The 18,434-nt window shown below is 41.5% G+C and overlaps 1 protein-coding gene and 1 long non-coding RNA gene across 3 annotated transcripts in view; one reads left to right on the top strand and one right to left on the bottom strand.

The window, feature by feature from the left end:
- The window catches only part of LOC127476606 (uncharacterized), a 623,146-nt gene that overhangs the window by 362,783 nt on the left and 241,929 nt on the right, over positions 1-18,434 (top strand). The window lies entirely within an intron of this gene.
- Positions 9,716-18,176, bottom strand: LOC127476643 (uncharacterized). 2 transcript variants are annotated; one of them, XR_007906697.1, is made up of 4 exons: positions 18,060-18,176; positions 16,052-16,194; positions 13,299-13,360; positions 9,716-10,456 (listed from the first exon to the last, which is right to left on the bottom strand). It is a non-coding gene; the product is annotated as an uncharacterized LOC127476643 (long non-coding RNA). The 2 variants fall into 2 exon arrangements; XR_007906698.1 differs by lacking the exon at positions 9,716-10,456 and having other exon boundaries at positions 13,009-13,360.

The raw sequence follows: 18,434 nt of genomic DNA, 5'->3' as shown, positions 1-18,434 counted from the left end.
GGATGATGCAAAGGAAATATTTAAATGCAGAGAAGGGGTGGAAAGGGTGATTGTTGAATCCTGAAGCATATCACATGGCAGGAATTTTCCAAACAATCTAAATATAAAGACAAAGGAAATTTTCCAGATTGCAATGGAAGCTCTTGCCTGTAAAACAACATTTCCACAGTGGGACACTTACAGAATGTTTTTTTTCTGAAACTAAAAGACTAAAAGAGAATTAATACACAATTGTGGAAGATAGAAGATATCCTTCAAAAACAGCCTCTTCTCGTTGCCTCCATCAGCTGACTTCCTGGAGTGCTCCATTTGTCTTTAAGTGTACTCTTACAGAATCCTGTCGAAGACTTAAGAGCCCTCAGTACCACCTTTTCATCTTACCCTGCTGCCTGTTTTAGGCATCTGCAGCAAAGTCACATGCTTGGACTAAAATGTCATCTCTCTGCTCCTCCTGCTTTGCAGACTCTACCCTTCTCAGCACTCATTCCTCCTGCAGCACCTCACTTAGACTTCTGGGATTGACAGTATAAAGTGTGATTGATTTATTTATATATTTATGTGTTACTTCTACACGATAAACAAATGGGAATTAGGTTCATAAATGATGTGTGAAACATTCCCCAGCTGCAACTACACAGTCTGAAACTCCTGGGGAGTGACCCCAAAGCTTGAAACATCAAGCCATAACATCCTAGAAACAGAGGTGTGGCCAAACACATGATCTCTGATTTCTGTCTGATATCTGATTTCCATTCCACAGGCATCTTCTCCCACTCAGGGCCATTTCCTCCATCTCTTCCACCTGTGCCATCAGTGGTTTCTCCTCACTCCTTTCACCACTTTGGGAACTTACTTATGTCTCTCCTTTTTCCCCTTCCCTGCTGTTGCTGTGCTCACAAAGAACAGGAAAGAGAAACAGTGAGGTGAGGAGTCAGAGACAGGTACCAAAGTGATGAGTGGAGAAAAAACACCTGGTTAATTCCACCTTGAAGAAGTAACTGGATCAGAGGCAAGTTTAGGAAAGAGCTTCTTGGACTCGCCTCTGCCACTCTGCTTCAAGACTCAGCCCTGCAGAAGGGAGCACAGCAATAGTCATTCAACCACAGGAGATTCTGTATTTTCATTGTCTATTTAAAATTATATTTATGACTCTGGCCTAAAAGGAACCATTACACTCTCTAAACCCTGACTGCAGAACTAGCCACAGGTGCTGAGGACAGGGCTGGACTGTGTGAAGCTTGGCTTAGGAGAAGGGCATGCAATTTTTTAAGGTATTGACTGTTATGCTTACAGTACTGATTGGCTATTAATCTTACAAGCAATTCATCTTTCTCATGCTTATTGATTTAAAAAGTGTAGAGTCCATGACAGTAACATTCTTACTGACCTTGGGAATTCTGTTGCAGTTGCCAAAAAGGGAGGATAAACCACACTTGCCACACTCCCATGTTTCAAGATTTTGATTTTCCATGATAACATGGGAGAAGAATTAGTGTGACTGGCACGGCACAACCACAGCAGCTACAACCCCCTTGGAGTATCTGAGGTGAGTACTCCTGTGAACTCATAGCACCTTGGAATAAATGGAATTGCTGGCTGTGCCGGAGATGTTTATCTCTAAGGAACGTTGCTTTTATTAGAAAAGCTGAGTGAAAGGAGCTCTCTCATGAATCTGAGAGTGGCAATTAGACTTGTTGCCTTTAGATTAAACCTCTCCTAATTAACCTTCCAATTAACCTCGCATCAATCCTGTGAACAAGACCACAAATACAAATGATACTACATTCCCCTTTATAAAATAAGAGTGTTTGCTAGATAGAATAATGATATATGACCATAATGTACAGAAAATTACATTAATAAGAGTTTAAAACTCTACCATTAGTCTCCAAGATGAACAGAGAAGGCATAGCTTCTATGACAAGCACAAAATGCAAAGCACAATATTTTCTCATCAGAGTTTTGCAAAGTAAACTCTGAGATGCAAGATCACTTGAAAATACTGCCTGCATTTGTCAGGTTTAAAGAAAACCTGAGTTGAAAATCTATGCCACGGAGAAATTAGGGAAAGAAAACAAAACCTAACCAACCCATTATCCATAAGACAGGAATCAATGAATCTGCAACAACAAGGCAATGCTCCAAAGGAAATCTTCCTCTCCCTCATGTGAGAAGGAGCAGTTCTACTCCAGAGGATATTTTTTAAGTGATTTCCATTATGCTGAAATATCATTTTCTCCTTCCCCTCTCCTCACCCAGAACAGTGCCTATCTTTTTATCTTCTCAAACACTGTTTCTTCACATATGAAAGCTTCTTTCAGTTAGAGACAATGCTCTGCTGAATGTGTAGGTGGTGAGAATGGATATTTTTTTAAAAACTGGAAAAAACTCTGTGTGAATTTTCTGCCTATGAACTTCAAATTAATCAGTACTACTTTTCCTTTTCTCACTTTTTGGGCTGTGTATCAGTGCCTTTGTATTTAAAGGATTTCACTGCTACATCATATTGCTGAGCAAGTTTCCTGCATGACTGGTTTAGACTGGGCAACAGTGGTTGCCAGAGATGCAAAAGAACCTGGAGCAGGTTAATGAGTCACTAACAGGACCATCCTCTGCTCAGTGTTCAGGGTCAGTTGTTACCAACCTGCAGGTCCAGCTCCACATCCTCCCAGAGGGGCAAAGAGGACAAGGACAGGGCAGTCTGTCCCCCTACCCAAACAACCCACAAGAGCCTTCATTGATCCTTATGTGCTCCATCCTTCCCATTCCTCTGCTGGGCTTGAGGCAAACACAGCAAGATCTTCCATTCCAGCTCCTTTTTAAGGCAACACACCACTTCTGATTTTATTGGCCAAACCAAGAGCACACACCCCAGTTCTGGTATGCTCATCTAAGACTGTTTCTGTTGACTGTACCTGTTCTTCAGGCTGCAGCAAGACACAAGCCATGCTTCCTCTGCTCTCTTTCTAGAGATATCCCTGCACTCTCAGGTATAAATGTCTCCTTAAGGAGCTGTCTTCCTCCTCCCACCACCTTACCAACTTCATTCACAGCCCTCCCTTAGGTTCCCATGGACTGGCAAGTGTCCATTTCATTTAAATTCCAGTAGCCAATGTGTCTCTCATGTGTCACAGCAGCCTTTTCTCAAAAGATTTAGGTTTGCATTAGCTTTTTTGACATATATTTGTATATATATGTTTCACTCCTCTTCCAGGACTAGAACTAGAAATGCCAAACTCTTACCAAGAGAAGAGAGATTTCTCACTAAAATCCATCTCACAAAATGTTCCACTTGCTTTCTACAGCAAAAGGAACTAGCAGTGCACGTAACTCTGCAGAAGAATTTAAATATTACTCAAGCTCCAGGAAAAGGTAACAATTTTTAATTATTGCACTGATTTTTTTGGGCAGCACTCTAGCAACAAGTAACCTCATTTCATCTTCCTACACAATAATTCAAAATGTAGGAGTGTTTTTTCTTTCTCTTCACTAGCCTACAATTCAAGCCAGGAATGTTGTATCCTATGAAGAAGTGATGCTAGGACACATTACTGTGCTACCACAGTACCTTACCAAGAACTTACTCCTGTATGTGCACAGAAATAACCACTCTTAGACAGGCACTGTGATTTCTGAATACTAGGATAAAGCTGAAAATGAAAAACAAGAAAGAAAGAAAAGTAACAAAATATTTGTTTCACCAAGAAATATGGTCTTCCTCTTTTTTTTTTGAGTAGAAGATAAATTCTGTGCCCCCTGCAACCTCAAGTTCTCTGGTAAATTTGTGGTTTTGGATGAAACACAGACCAACAGGGTTACAAACACATAGGGGAAAGCTGCTCTCCCAGTCTATGAGGTGCAGAGCAGGATCCAGTCAGCCAACACCTGCTGACACAGGAATTCAGGTGGAAATCAAGGCTATAACTTCAAAGAGTGTCTATAAATATTTACATTTGTTTTTTCAAGTTCTGGCATTTAAATAAGTGGCCAGAAGTAAAAGACAGTTTGTATTTGTGTGTACTTTTAGAATATTTTAGTTCCCAGAATCAGAGCTTTGCAAGGAGCTCCAAAGATGCAAACAAGAATCTTGTGAGTCTGATACTGCAGAGCATCAAGCAAGAGGGTTGAACGTTCTCTGAGAACAGAAGCAAATGCAGTGCAGTGCTTTCAGCCAAAGAAAAAAAATGTCTGTTAATTACATATAATTAATTAGCAAACTTTCCATTGGGGAAGGTTTTTGTGGTTCATTAGCATCCAGTTAACTTGGAGTATTTTAAAAATTTACAAAAACAAATACAGAGGAAAAACCAAGTTTTTATTGGGAGAGAGGTCCTTCAGGATGCCACTGTAACCAAATTCAGAATTCTGCATATCCAAAAGAACAGACACTAAACCCTGGCCCTTGCAACTCAGAATCACAGATTATCATAGAATCATGGAATGGTTTGGGTTGAAAGAGACCTTCCAGACCATGTCATTCCAACCCCCTGCCATGGGCAGGGACACTTTCCACTATCCCTGCTTGCTCCAAGCGACATTTCCAGGGATGGGGCAGCCATAATGGCATTATTAAAAAAGAGTCTCCATTATTTAGCTCTGGAGTCTGCCCTTCTGAAACTCATGAGGTACTTCTGGATGTAGACAAAAACATGCACCCAGACTATGTAGGATTGTGCACAATGTTGCCTCCTGCCACTATTTATCTCAGTCTCAGAAATCCTCTTACAAGGCTATTGTCTGTGTGAAATTCTTTCAGTCTCCCTTACTGAGGCTATTTTTGCATTTCTTTGTAGGTTCTCCCTAATCTTAGTCTGCCTTTTGAGCTGAAGGTTTCATCTCATTGCTTCTCAGGGGAATGTACTGTTTGTGCTGGACAGATAAGTGATGGCCATAGATAGCTGCTTACCCAGACTGTGTCAGCAGAGCTCTTGCTGTAAATGCAAAGCACTGCAGGCAAATTTGGATTGGATTAAGGACAACCAGTTTTCCTCTGTCTAGGCATTATTTTTATGGCTACTTCTGGCAGGAGGGCTTACCCCACACAATGTAAGCTATTGTGAAGGCTCTCTGTGGTAATGTGTTTTGGTGTTGAATTATGCTAAAACCAGCCTGGTTCACCAAACTTCAAACACACATCCTGCTTTTTAAAGCTGGATGTGACAGATAAGCTGGTAGCTGGCCTGGAAATTTGTGACTAGCAGTCAATCACTTTGTACTATAAAAGTCCAGTCCCCTTTCATAGAGGCAGGTTCTTCTGACATAACCCTTCCTGGGGTGTGTGAGTGGAGATTCCTCCCTTGGCTGGGGACACCCCCCAGGGTCACTTCTCTGGGGTGAGAGAAAGAGATCTCCCCAGGTGTGTTGGTCTGGGTGAGTTACATCAAATCTCTACTCAATAATCATTTCTTTTTGCCAACTTTGATATAATTTCTTCAATAATTGCTTCAATATAGTGCACCAACCTATCTTATACTGTACTACTAGTAGGTTTAGTGTTTATGTTGTGTAGTGAATAATTCTGATTAAGATCTTTTGTCTGTTCACTCATCTGACCGTTTGTAATAGTAAGTGATTCATTTTATATAAATATTCTCAGTTTGCCATCACTGAAACTTGTGGGACAAAAGTGGTTCAATCACACCTCTGTAATTCCTTAAATTTAAACTGTTGGCAAAATCTGAGGCTAAGACTGGATCCTTTCTACACCTTGTGACTCAATGGCAGGGCTTCTTTAATAAATTTTGTCTAAGCCTTCCACTCCCACCCATGACACTACTCGTTATCAGGACTTACTTTTGCTTAATGCTGATGGAGAATGAAATCACTAAGCCAGTCCTGTTACAAACAGACCTCCCATGCTCAAGGTCAAACAGAAATCAAATAGTTCTATTTTTGTCTTCTTTTTTTTTTTTTTTAAAGGACAACTACAATATGTATCTTAAACATATGTAGCACAGCCAATGTGATACCCAGGAGAAAAAGCAAATGAATTTGCCTCCATTACCAACAACTGAGCAGAATTCTAACTTTGTTTTCTACACAAACCAAAGGGAAAAGAGAGAAAGTGGTCAGCATTTTCTGGGCATTTTCTGGGCTTCAGGACTGCCCAGTCCTCAGACTGTGGAATTATTTACACCTCCCTTTAAACATTTAATGGCTTTCAGCTGCTTCTGAAGTAAGATTTTCTGTAAAATTAAACTACCACCAAAAAAATTAAAAAAGATAGACCACCCCCCACCCCCAATAAAACAAGTACTCTCTAGTATCCAAAGCTAAAATACAGTAGATATTTAATAGATAAGGAAGGATTATCTGTTCTTATTAATCTTTTGGAAGCTTTGCTAACTTGTTGAGTTGAGGATACAAAGGAATACTTCTTTATTGAATGAAATTTGGTCTTATTTACAGTTTACCACCTTTTAACTCCTTTTTCTCTTTGACTCCCAAGTTCTTCCATCCACATTCACCTTAGAAAGCAGCTGCTGGGCTATTTCCATGCAAATCATGGCATCATCTCTGCTAACTCATAGCAATGCCTGTGTCTCTGATCAAGATAAATTACAGAATCGTAGAATTACAGAATGCTTTGGGTTTGAAGGGACCAAATTTGTAACCAAATTCAGAATTCTTCATATCCTAAAGAACCCTGGCTCTTACAACTCAGAATTACAGATTATCATGGAATCATGGAATGGTTTGGGTTGAAAGAGACCTTGCTGCTCATCTCATTCCAACCTCCTGCTATGGGCAGGGACACCTCCCACCAGCCCAGGTTGCTCCAAGCCCCGTCCAACCTGGCCTTGGACACTTCCAGGGATCCAGGGGCAGCCACAGCTTCTCTGGGCAACCTGTGCCAGGGCCTCCCCACCCTCACAGGGAGGGATTCCTTCCCGATATCCCATCTATCCCTGCCCTCTGGCAGTGGGAAGCCATTCCCCCTTGTCCTGTCACCCCAAGCCCTTGTAAATAGTCTCTCTCCATTTTTATTATAGGTTCCCTCTAGGTAGTGGAATATAACAGCATTGTTAGAGGCTGGAATTAACTCCATCACAGTGCCCAGAACTGGGAAAATTACATTTACATCGGTTTGTTTATAACTACAGTAATGTTTACCAACTACAAACTCACTGGATAAACTATGGCATTTTCGTAGTGTGGGGAGGAAGAGCTGAATCCAACACACCTGCATCCCATCCCAGTGCTTTAACCAGAGGCAACCTATCCCTTTGTCCTTGGTGGGCAGGATGTATGTAACCACTGAACAGGTGGCTGCACACTAAGAAAGGGGGAAGGAAGAGGCTCAGTTGTTTGACCAGGGAACTTTATCAGAAATAGGCCTCTTAATCCCTATTATTTCCCATAGCCTTTGGAGTCGAGTCAGGAATCCCAGCAGTGAATCTGCAAGCTTTCACATCCTGACAGCTCTGGGCATTTCTCACTTTTGTTTCACATCAGGACCTTCTGCCAGGAACTGTTGGGAGAGAGAAGAAGAAGAAAAAAATAAATTATTTAAAAAACCCCATAGGCTGGTTGTGGAGAGAGAGAGAGAGCACACAAGGATGGTGGCCAGAGGGTGTGGAGAACTGGTTGTAAACTTGGCTTTAATACCTGGTACATATACTGCTCTGTTACACATAAGGCTAAAATGTGTGAAACAGGCTGTGCTGAACCAGTACAGCCAGGAATACACAAGCCAGGAATAGAAGGACTGAAATAATGAATGAAGGAGGATTCACAGTCCCTGCAGGCAATGTCATCATCTATGATATCAATGATATCAATGTGTGATTCCAGTGAAATGTCTTAGGGGGGAGTTAGTCACTTTGTGTTGTTGACTGCCATAGAATCACAGAACATAGAATGTCCTGATTGGAAGGGACCCACAGGGACCAGCCAGTCCAACTCCTGGCCCTGCACAGAACACCCCAACAATCCCACCCTGTCCCTCAGAGCGTTGTCCAAACCCTCCTGGAGCTCTGGCAGCCTTGGGGCTGTGCCCACTGCCCTGGGGAGCCTGGGCAGTGCCAACCACCCTCTGGGGGAAGAACCTTTTCCTCATATCCAACCTAAACCTCTCCTGAGGTTCATGCCATTCTCTTGGGTCCTAGAGAAAATCACATCTTCCCAGTTCAAAATATCACTCATTCCACATGGGCTACAGATATAAACAGGTTGAGGAGGAAAACTAACAAAAAATGCATGTTATAGACACAGATATATATACCATGGTGCAAAATATTTGTATCTCCTGCACCCTATTAATTAATCTTTCTCCCCTCCTCATCCTCTTCTCCTCTGTCAAGCTTCATTACTACCAAATAACTAGAGCAGACTCACAGGTTTTTTTGGTTTATCTTAAGTCTTCCAGCACAGGGGTTTTGTTTTCCACTATTTTTGATCTTCCTACCATCATTTGGGCTAGTGGAAAACAAAAATAAAAGTGCAACTCAACCTCTGGGTTCTCAGCATGGGGGACCACCTGGGTCAGTACACTCAATGGCACTGTCAGGTGTTCCTTCCCCACCAGAATAACAATTAAATGCGTAAAATCAATTAAATGAGAAAAATAAATAAGGAGAATATTTGAGGGAGAATCCGGAGAAAACAGTCAGGGAATAAGGTTAGCTTATTATTTCCAGTAAATACACAACATATTACTGCAAACTCTCCCACTCTCTTGCATTAAGACTTTGTTGTTATTCTTGTGTATCTGTTTGATGCTGGGCTTTAAGCTTCAGATGTAATGAGCATCTCCCACACAAACTGAATCCAAGAGCTTCTCTGGACACTCAGCCCATCTGAACACCAGGACATACACAGCTACAGATCTATTAATATTTTATCCTGATATGTATTTTTAATCAAAAGATCCTAAAGTCCAGTAAAATCTCCAGTTTATATATTCCAGTCTTTAGATGCTTTCATTAATAAATAGTTTATAGGATACAGATAGACCTTACACAAAAATGTCCAGATTGCAATGATGTTTTGATTGCACCAAAACACAATTCACCATTTTAGAAAGACAGCTACAAGTGGATAAGTTTCTATAAACACAGTTACATTTTAATAATTTTTTTCAATTACACCATTGCAGTGTTCCCCGTTGTGGTGGTTTGAGCCACCACAAAAATCCAAAATCCAATTTCCAGGATTCCCCCACCCCTTCCCACAATTTATCTCAACACCAAAGAGAAACTTTCAGGCAAGAGGCTTCTATAGGGGAAAAGGGGAAGTACATATACATTAATTACTATACAAATAAATACTGTACAAGCTAAAAGCAACTATATATATAATATTACACACTTCTATCAGTCCCTTTAAGCTTTTCCCCTTAATTCAGTCCAGGAAAAGCCTTTTAGGCTGATAGGTAACCAGTCTTTCTCTTGTGGGAGTGTTCAGGGAAAAGGATTCACTCCCCCCACCAAGCTCCAGCTGTTTACTGAATCATAGAATCATAGAATCATAGAATCAGAATCATAGAATCATAGAATCATAGAATCAGCTGGGTTGGAAGGGACCTCCTAGATCATCAAGTCCAACCCTTGATCCAACACTGCTGCAGTTACTAGACCATAGCACTAAGTGCCACATCCAGTCTCTTTTTAAAAATCTCCAGGGAGGGAGAATCCACTACTTCCCTGACCACCCTCTCTGTAAAGAAATTCTTTCAAATATCTAACCTGAAGTCCTTTCTTCCTCAGGAAGTCCAAGAAGATAGCTCTGAGTCCTTTCTCCTTGGTTCTGTGCCGTCTCTGCTGTGTCATTCTCTCTCTCATACCTCAGTTCCGTGCTGCTGTAGTTTAGTTCAGCTTATCACATGTACATGTCCTGGAATCTTCATTCCTCCTCCGAGTTTTCGGCTGTCCTTCGTTTAAATCACTGCAAGGACATCCTCCAGGCCTCTCTGTGGTCCATCTCTAATTCTGCCTGGGGTTATCTCCCTGGCACTGAGCTGCATTCAGCCCGTCCACTTTGGCTCTGCTCCAATGCTGAGCCTCCCCTCCACTTTACAGTGAGAGGGAAAGGAGAAGCCCCCTCTGCAGTCTGGCTGCAAAGAGGGGGGAGAAGAGGGTCTGGCTTCACTCTCCCTCTTACCTTCAAGTGTTGTGAATCCCTTCCTTCACAACACACACTCACTCCAGTGCTGCCTCCAACCCTGCCTTAGACAGAGCTGTGGGCTGCAGGGGCCCCCCTTCCCCCTGGAGGGGAAAGAAAGGAACCCTGCCACCCCTGGGGCCTTTCTCACACCCCCACAGCAGCAGACACAACAGCAGCAGACAGACAGACCGATTGCCAACAGCTTCCACCAGTTGTATATATATATATGATTTTTCACAGGAGCGGTGATTGTCCATCCAGGGGAAACTGCCCTTCCACCCAATCACCTCTGGGCCCCCCGGCTCCCAGGGGGGACAATCTCAAACCATGACACCCATATATCAAATCCAGACTGAAAAGAAGAAGAAAAATGAAAAAGAAACCAAAACATTAGAGATATCTGTGACATGCAGATACTTTTAGAGCACTAATTCTCAGGGTGTCATCAGGCAGAAGCCTGGATTTTGAGACCAACAGTGAAAACACAGTTAACTCTTCCTATTATATCTCAGTATTAGTCACCTGTTAATTCAGACTAAGTACTTGGTAAGTCATGACTCCAGCCTCCAGGACAATTACATCAAACAAATAAAAGAGAATTCCCTATGACTACTTTATTAATCTTAAGAGGGGGAAAAAAAAGGTAAAAAAGAGCTACTCTGTGTAGGGACAAATCAATTAAAATACTTGTATGGATTCCAAAGTGAAAAATTAAATGCTGATGAGACAATCATTAATAAAAATTAGGAAAGATTTTTGGGTTTGTGTTTTTGTTTGTGTTTCAATTTTTTTTTTAAGTATGGGGAGGGTTTCCATTGATTTGTTTGTTTGTTTGTTTATTTGTTTGTCTGGTTTATTTTTTTGTTACTAGTTGTATCTAAATAGGCTAAGGAGATCAATTTTTAAGGTATTATCCCATGCTATATTGGGATTCAAACTGCAAATTCCCCAACTTGGTAATTTTCTCTGTGTGACTATGAAACATTTAACAACAAACATTTACAGCAGATTAAAGTGGCTGGAAATTACTCTGGGAGAAAAAAAATATTACATTCTCTAGAGGTAATTTTTAGATGTTTTCAAACCATTCCTCTCTTAGGCCACCAAATAAACTATTTAAATTCACTGAAAATTAACTGAAAATTCTGGAACCTTGTGGTTAAGAGCTTGGGAAAAATGAAAATATATGATCTGACTCTGAAGAACAAAATGCCTCCCTGGCCTTTTATAATAGGTGAGTCTCAGCAAAGCTTTCGAAAGCTCTGCTCCCTGTTTGATTTAGAGTTGAACATTTGGCCTTTTTCACTGAAGGCAAAGGCTTTCCTGCACTACACTTGAAAATATGTATATTTTGAAATCACCAAAGATAGATATTTAACACTGACTTATTATATTCAAACTATCTGAATTGTTTTAATGAATAATATTCACAGTCAAAGTTAAACTGGCCCATAGCAGTTTGTGCAGAGTATAGCAACTCCTTCCATTCTGCATATCAAATTCCACTTCATTTATGGAAGTTAATAATTAATTAAGTTAAATCAAAAAATTTTATGGAACCATGTGAACTTGGCATCTGAAGTGTTCTGCAACTTGATGGGGGTTTTTATCATAGAATCATTAAGGATGGAATAGATCTCCAAGATCATCAAATCCAACCTTTGACTGAGCACCACCGTGCCCACTAAACCACGAGTGTCCCATTTACTCATTTTCTGAACATTTCCACGGATGGTGATTCCACCACTGCCCTGGGCAGCCCATTGCAATGTTTAACCACTCTTTCAGTGAAGAAATTTGGCCTAATATCAAACCTGAACCACCTCTGGTGCAACTTGAGACCACTGAGAATATTGGGTAGTGCACTATAACATAATTTTTACTTAACAGCCATGTAATACATACCAGGATGAAAGAAGGCATTTTGAGTAAAAAGAAAACCAACCTTAAAACTCTACCAGGTTGTATTTCTTGGGGCTGATAAGAGCAGCTGTGCAGCAGCCCTGCAGTCAGTGCTGCCAGACTGATCCAACCTGAGCCCAGAGCAATCAATTCCAAATTATGTGATATGGCAAAGCACCAAAGTGAAAACAGATACTGTGGGGCTGGACCACAACAGAGCCATTAATTTGACCACAGGGCTGGAGCCCCTCTGCTCTGGAGCCAGGCTGGGAGAGCTGGGGGGTCCACCTGGAGAAGAAAAGGCTCCAGGGAGAGCTGAGAGCCCCTTCCAGGGCCTAAAGGGGTTCCAGGAGAGCTGGAGAGGGACTTTGGACAAGGGATGGAGGGACAGGACAAGAGGGAATGGCTTCCCACTGCCAGAGGGCAGGGATAGATGGGGTATTGGGAAGAAATTCTTCCCTGTGAGGGTGATGAGGCCCTGGCACAGGTTGCCCAGAGAAGCTGTGGCTGCCCCTGGATCCCTGGAAGTGTCCAAGGCCAGGTTGGACGGGGCTTGGAGCAACCTGGGCTAGTGGAAGGTGTCCCTGCCCATGGCAGGGGGTGGGGATGGGATGAGTTTTAAAGTCCCTTCCAACCTGAACCATTTTGTAATTCTGTGATTTCTGCTAACACTCTACTGCTGTGCTACCCATCCCTTTCCTGGGTGAACCACTGTGGGAAAGACCCTCAAGTATTATTATCTACCATGGTAGTATTGAAGAAAAAAAGCAAATGTATTGTTGTTATTAAAAGAAAAGCTTTTCTTCCCTCAGTGTTGTTTTCTCATGGGACAAATGCTGCCTGTAATCCTGAGTCTGCACAGCACGTTTTCTTTAAAGGAATAGATTAAGTTAATAACTATTTTACATAAGAAGTGCATTTGTATGGCATATGAAAGACAAATATTTGAGTTTGTGCTCTAACTCCTTCAGTATTTCACATCCCAGGGATGTGCCCTACCAAGTGGGCCAGGGGTTAATTCTCTCTTACTTGGATTCTTCATTCTTGGAAACTGTTTCAAAGGCTGAGGGTTTTTAAATTTTTTTTCCATAAAGAAAAAGAAATACTTGAAAATCTGAATAACACTGACTAAAAAGAGAAGACAGCTCATGAGGCTTAATTAGTTGACCCCAGAAAACTGAAACTATTTTCCTAAGACCCAGATTTTAAGGCACAAATCTGACCATTGGCAGGCATTGCTCTGCAGGCACTCACTGCTTCAGCTCAAAGGGAGGCAGGCCTTGGTTTGCTACCTGTAGATTTCCAATGTCTTCATCTCGCACATTTTCTTGTCTGGCTTTACTGCCTCATCTCTCTGGAAAGCACAGAGGTGAAAACAAACAGCCAGGCAGGACCACAGGGAATGCAGATTGGCTAAAAACAGAAACTCCCCCAGACTGGCTGGAGAATTCTGTCTCTACCTTTAGTTCCTGCCCTCTCAGGTCTTACCTTCACAGGAGGACAGCAAAACACCTCCTGCAGCCTAGGAATTACATCTGGATTGAAAAAATAAATCACAGATTCAACAGTAGTATGAGCCTTATAATATTACAAAATTTGTTCTTTAGCCCCTGATAACACCTTCCTGTTCCTATATACACTAATTAGAGAGACAACTCATCACCTCTTCCCCTGTTAACAGTTTCTTTCTACTGCCAGAGTTAGCTACTTCTGTCTTATCAAATTTCTCTCAGCATTTGGCTTGAAGTTTGCCCCTGTTTTATCTAATGAGGACACAGCACAACTCAAACCTCATCTGCTTTTTCCAGATATAATATATCATCTGGTCTAATAAAAGATACTTGGTATATCTTCCTATGAATTTTGCATCTTTCAGACCTCTGGGCAAACACAATTCCAAGCTCACTTACTGCAGTATCCTTCTCTTTCAGTACCAAATAGAATTTATTCAGTCTCTTCAGAGGTTTACTGGATGAAAAGTCCACAAAGTTCATAGGAAAATGGTCATATTTAGTACCCAGGCTGTATTTTCTAGGTTTACGTGGCTTGTTGAGCCATATCTCAATGTTTAGGTAACAGCCACCACAGCAAAGACATGCTGAAAAGCTGCTCTGATGTATGTGACTTATAATTACCTGATTTGATGCACTTTTTATACATCCTTGCTGAATACAGGTGTTTTTCTAAGGCTGTTTGCAAAACCCAGAAAGTATAAAGTAAGGTTTATTCCATGCAGGAACCCTGTGGCCTGGGAAGAATTTCCTCTCTCAAAGACTGGTGTCTTATTTTCACAGAGAATTTCTTTTTGCTGAGTATGTGGTGCAGTGACTGCCTTTTATGCAAAAATCTGTGATAAGAAAATCTAAACCCAGTCCTGCTAAGAATGAGGAACTGGCAAATATGGTGAGTAAAGGTGTTGCTTCAAAGGTAGGAGTAGGCTTTTTGAGATCTCTTGAGTAAGCTACCAGTCTTCTTTGTTAGGATGCAAACACTATCCATGACACTCCTCTGGAGCCCAGTTTATGTTGTTTCCAGGCTCTCCAAATCTTATTTGGGCATTTTTCTGGCCCATGTCAGGGTATGGGTCACAGATCAGCTGAATACAGCACAGCACTGCTATGAACAGAGGAGATGCTCACCTGTCTGCCCTCCTTCCAGGAGATAAACTCCACCGAACTCAGAAATTCAGGATCAGCTTTATCACTCCTTGGGAGCATTTCAGCATCATCTGAGATTCACCCATCTACTGATACTTCCTTGTATCCTTCAGATGAACCAGGGTGCCAAAGCCATGTCCAGCATCTGACCTGCCAGGGTCAGACACAGAGCAGTGAAATGCAATCACACAGAAAGAACCCCCAATTTCTGCACCGGAATTTCCCTTGGATCCCTGGAGTGACAGATGCCCATATTTACCTCTCAGAGGATCAACAGATTTATGGGACAATCTCACATTCACTACAGGCTGTTTCCTATGGAGCTGGCTTAGCCTTGCCAGCAGTTTTCTGCTCCTGCTTTGGGATCCCCTTCTTGTTCACTACCTCCTTATTCTGTAACATCTTACATAGCAACAAATACCTAAAAGTAGGTACTGAAGCACTACTAAACGTAATACTGAAGACTCCCAAAGAGTGCAAAGTTGACAATCGTCTGGCCAATCATTCTCCAAGGCCTTGGGAAGTGTTCTTCTTGGATAACTAACAGCAGGAAGTCCAAAACCCAAAAGAATTTTAACAAAGGTTAAACTCCTTGACCTGATGATAAAGCTGTTGGAAAGAGAGAAGCAGCCAGACAGGAGATACAGCACTACTTGGAGAGATTCCACCCTGCCAACAGTACCATATTTTTACCTACCTGTCCCTAAAAAACCGTGTTTTTATATTACATTTGTGATTAAATTGGTATTTACACACAAGGAGAAAAAGCAGCCTAAGAGAGTGTCATAGCTGTGCATCCTTTGAAGAAATTTTGCAGACAAGAAAATATTAAAAAAAAATGTTCTGTCTAGAGGTAGAAGATAAACAAAAGGTGTTATAGTCTGAAAATGAAGCCAAAACACTTCAGCAGTCAGCAATAAATAACCAAAAAAGAAAGGAGAAGAGAATAAAAAAAAACAAACAACAAAACAAGCCTCCAAATGAGGTGCTTGGTATAACAGTTTGTATGTTCAAAACATACAAATGCAGGCAGGAAAGACCAGATGCTTTTAGTGTCATAACATGACTAGAACACTGTCTGTAGAGTTCTCCAAAGAATACCTGTAATCTACACACATTTTCCCAAATAAATTCTGTCATTTAAGATTCATTTCCTATTACGTGACATGGGTGTAAGACATTGAAACATGAATGCAGTAAAGACCATTTTAGTACTCTTCACGGCAGCTCAGGTTGTAATGGAAAGCCAGGGTTATGCATCTAATTTTTAGTTGGGCTGGATACATGATTGCCTCCTTGAGTGGCAATCACAAATTATTATCAAAGGGCAACATAAATGGCATTCAGATTTCAACGGCTGAGCTCATTATGACATTTAGAGCACTTACCGCTTATTGTGAGTTTTGCTGATTGCTGCTAATCCGCAGATGACAAATATTGCAGAGCACCTCAGACAACCAGAGCCATTTTCTCCAATTCTTTATCTCGGCTGACTTCTTGTTTTGTAGGTAATTTGACTGTAGTCAGCAGCCTACGGGGAAAAGGCAAGAGAAAACTGGTAGTCAGCTTGAGTTAGGTGTGACATCAGTTGTCCAACCACACGCAGAACTGTGGTCAGTTTACATGAAAGGAGAAGCTGAAATGTTGCAGACTTCCTGAGGGACTGAAAGCCCAAATTGTCCCATTTTGTCACAACTTGAATTCGGTAAGCCATTTCAAACCTTCTCACCACAAGAAAAGTATCAAGGAGAATTTAACTGAGGTGTATTTCTGTAGCAACAGAAATAGGAGAGGGAAGGGCTGGAGGTAAGGCCTTGGCAGAGGGGTTGGGACTGCATGACCTTTAAGGTCCTTCCAACCCAAACCATTATAAGATTCTATGAGTCCATTTCAGAGTAGCAACTAAATCTTCCAAATATCAGCTTGAAAAGGTAGAATTATGAAGATACTATTTTTTTCAGACCAAAACCAAACCTGTTAATATCTTTCCGTTTAGAGATTAAAAAAGTGCCTGTACAGAGGAGTTAGTTGGGTGTGGGCTGACATTGTGGAAATCAAATCCCTCCCTGCTGATTAAACATCACTCCAAGGCAAGTGAAATGCTGATAAAGGCATTCACCAATTACAAAATCAACCAAGTAGTGTCTGAGGACTGGATATGTTCCACAGGACTTCTTTTATTTAAGTCTCTGGCGATGCTGCTTTGTAAGCAGTGCTCTGTGTGTGCCTGAGAAAGGGGTGAACATCTTGGTTGAGGCAAGTCTTGTTCCATCAGACACACATTTGGTCAGGCCTTGGAGCTGCTGTGAGCAGGAGGAGCTCCCAGGTATGCAAAAGTCAGGCACCACTGGCACTCTAGAACTTCTGGTGCCAGTGTCATGAACTACTTCATGTATCATTTGCCAGAATTTGTTCTGTAACAGGCAAAATATCCGTAAAATATCCATTTCACTTCCCTGACCTGTTAGCAGCTTTTCCTAGCAGGTTAATCAATGGTGAGAGTGCTCTCAATTGTGCATTGTTTGCATGTGTCCTGCTCTCCCCGGCTTTAATTTGCTTTCCCTGCACTGCCTGGGAGAAAAGACTTCTCAGTGTTAGGTAACAATTCTCAGGGATAAAGCTTCTCAGGTAATAAAAATTGCTATGTTTAATACTTCAATGCAAGTGATCAGGAGCTTTACAAACAGAAAGGCACTTAAATCATGTTAACACGCAGTAATATAGGAATCAAACACGTGACAGAGAGTAGGTTTAAACTGGATACTGGGGAGAAATTCTTCCCTGTGAGGGTGTTGAGGTACCAGGTTGCCCAGAGAAGCTGTGGCTGCCCCAGCCCTGGAAGTGTCCAAGGCCAGGTTGGACGGGGCTTGGAGCAACCTGGGTTGGTGGGAGGTGTCCCTGCCCATGGCAGGGGGTTGGAACTGCATGGTCTTCAAGGTCCCTTCCAAGCCAGAATATTCTGTAACTCTATGAAATTATAGCTTTGCCTTTAATCTACTATTTCTTTTTAATTCCTAAGCTGTATTTCTCAGCTTACTTTCTTACCTTACTTTGTATTTCATACAGCAGTTGGACTAAACCAACCTCAAGAACTCATCAACCCATATTTAACTCTAAAAGAGGAACCTCCAGACATCTCTCACACAGAGTTTTAGAGAGCTTTAAGGATTATTTCAAAACGTCCACAGAGGAGCTACTACAGTATTTATCTATCCTATATCTATCAAAATTCTTCCCTGTTTAAAAGTCACAAGACAGAAGTGGTTTACTTCTTTCTGCTCCTTTCTGTATCACTTCACTAAATGTACACTAGCAATGAAACAATGTCCTTATCTTCAGTGACATTTTTAACCATCTAGTGTCAAAACAGTTTGCAAAGCAGATGCCAGCCCTTACCTGCATTTCACAGGTATGTAACATGAACCAAGGAGAGGCTGAGGCCAGAGCTGCCCCAGCCCAGGGGGCTTCCCTGCTGTGACTGTATTTGAGTCCCCATCATACCAGAAGTAACCAAAACCTACCAACCAGAATTCAAATTCAGATCATGCACCAAAATTATTTCACTTTCTTAGTAGATTTTTCCCTAGGTTAGCAGCTCGAGGGATGTATTAATGTTGCCTAAGAAAAGCAAACAAATAATATTTGTGTGAAGTAAAATATCTTGGACTGAAGATAAAGCCAATTATAGACACTTGAAAAATGTTGTGAGTGTTGAATTTTCTTACAAACATCACAGTCTGCTAAGCTGTGACCCAAAGAAAACTTCAGCAA

This window comes from Manacus candei, unplaced genomic scaffold, assembly GCF_025592945.1.
Source record: "Manacus candei isolate 608988 ecotype Guabito, Panama unplaced genomic scaffold, ASM2559294v1 h1tg000050l, whole genome shotgun sequence".
Lineage (NCBI taxonomy): Eukaryota > Metazoa > Chordata > Aves > Passeriformes > Pipridae > Manacus > Manacus candei.
Note: the sequence above shows the minus strand (reverse complement) of the source record. Positions and strands in the feature narration are given on the sequence as shown.